This window comes from Lactuca sativa, chromosome 8 (genome assembly GCF_002870075.4).
Source record: "Lactuca sativa cultivar Salinas chromosome 8, Lsat_Salinas_v11, whole genome shotgun sequence".
NCBI classification, from domain to species: Eukaryota; Viridiplantae; Streptophyta; class Magnoliopsida; order Asterales; family Asteraceae; genus Lactuca; species Lactuca sativa.
Genome location: NC_056630.2, coordinates 58,733,572 through 58,735,755, shown reverse-complemented (window position 1 = coordinate 58,735,755; position 2,184 = coordinate 58,733,572).

Sequence of the window (2,184 nt, the reverse complement as noted above, 5' to 3'; positions counted from 1 at the left end):
CGATATCTCGGCCGCTCGATGATTTGATTTGACTTATGTGCTGAGCCCGGTCAGAACTGATTTGATGTGTTCGATTAAGTTCTATGTCGAATAAATCAGAGATCGAGAAACCTAAATGCTTGACTAACCATTCCATAGGATTGTCAGCATGATATCTAACAGAGGACTGTACGATCCCTTATCTAAAGGACAAGATTGATTAGATCAGAGTTTGACAGCGTCTTTGAGAGCTACGATTGCAAATCGAATTGTACTTATGCATATAGTTACTAGACTTATCCAAGCGGGAGACTGTTGGAATAGTGTCTAAGGCTGCAACTATATTAGGCAAGTATTTGACCCGGTTGTGCATGGTCCTTTTGGGTTGCCTTCACCATAGCAACTTGATAGGATGATTTATTAAGAGAGAGTAAATATTATTAATATATTATGGGAATAATATAAAGAATAATATATTGTTATTTGATTAATATAAGTCATAGAATTAATTGGAATTAATTTGGTGACTTAAAGAGGTTAATTAAATAAAGGGGTATAAACTGTCAATTGTTTGATAGTTAAGCTTTAGACTGATAATCCTTATCGATATATAGTGGACGGATTCTTAGAGCTTAGGGATAGCTAAAATCGTCCATATGGCTTATCTAAGGAAAGGATTTGGATAGCCTTAAGAGAAGATTATCCAATTAGGGTTTAGGTTGTAACCCTTAAGGAGTCTACAAGTATAAATAGACCCCATGGGCAAGGGAAATCGATACCTCTCCAAAAGTAAGAGAACCCTGGCCGATTTCCTTCCCTCCCCTCTCTCCTAAATCATCTTTCTTGCTATTGGTGTTTGTAAGCCATTAGAGGAGTGACATTTGTGACTCTAGAAGCTTCAAGACCACAAGATCAACAAGGAACTCAAAGGTATGGTTCTAGATCTGTTTCAATGTTGTTATTTAACCTAATTAGCCATTAGAAGTCTTGGATTCAAAGCATGTTTAATTAGAAAGCCTAGATCCAAGCATTAGGGTTTTGCATGCGCACATAGGAAAGTTCTTATGGCCAAAACCCATCATAAGGTACATACGACGGACTTCCATACGATTAAGGATGTTGAGGACTCAGTTTCTCAGCGGGGGTTGGGTCACAACAGGAGCAAGATTCTTTTGACAGTATACTATGGAGCCTTATGGACCATTTGGAAATCAAGGAATGAAAGAGTTTTCAAGAAGAACCGGATCCCACACGACAAAGTCAATGACATAATAAAATCAGTGACTTACCTATGGGCAAAAAACAGGGAAAAACTTGATAGGATTACCTGGGCAACATGGTTTCAATGCCCTTTGTCCTTTTGAATTACTCTTCTTCCAGTTTTGTCTTCCATTTTCTACTTTTTTCTTGCTCCTTGTTTGCCACTAATTGTGGCATGTGTATTTTTCTCTTTTTTTTATTAATATATATATATATATATATATATATATATATATATATATATATATATATATATATATATATATATATATATATATATATATATATATTTGGCGGGTTCCACAAAAAAAAAAAAAAAAAAAAAAAAAAACTACTTGAGTAACATTAATTGAGTTTTAAATACATTAAACTTATTTGTAATTTTTAATTTAGTGTTAACTCTTTAATTTTCAATATAAAAATATACTTAAAAACTAGTGATTGGTGTCAATAAACTTAAAAAAATCCGAAGACTATTTTTTTTAATAGTACAAAATTTTAAATATAGTTAAATGTAAAAGTGTATCGAAATATAACTAAATTGTTAACACAAAACTATTTCTTACAATAATTTTTTTTTTCAAAGTGATAGTTCAATAGTTAATTAACGATCAACTAATGGATTTTAATTAATTATTAATAATAACTATTAAATATAATATATGTTCAAAACATATACGATGTTTAATTTACGTGCAATCATCAGAAAGAGACTATTGAAATGATATAAATTTTAGAAGATTTATCGAAACTTATTAATTTTCAGAATGTTTAAAAAAAAATCAAAATTTTAAACTAAACTTTTTCATGTATAATCTTAAGATAAATTCGATTAAGATGATACTATACTTTATCTTATTTAAAATATTTTATATCAACTTAATAGTAAAATTATTATTTCTGATGACAACAAAATAATTTTTTTATAACTATTTATTAATATTT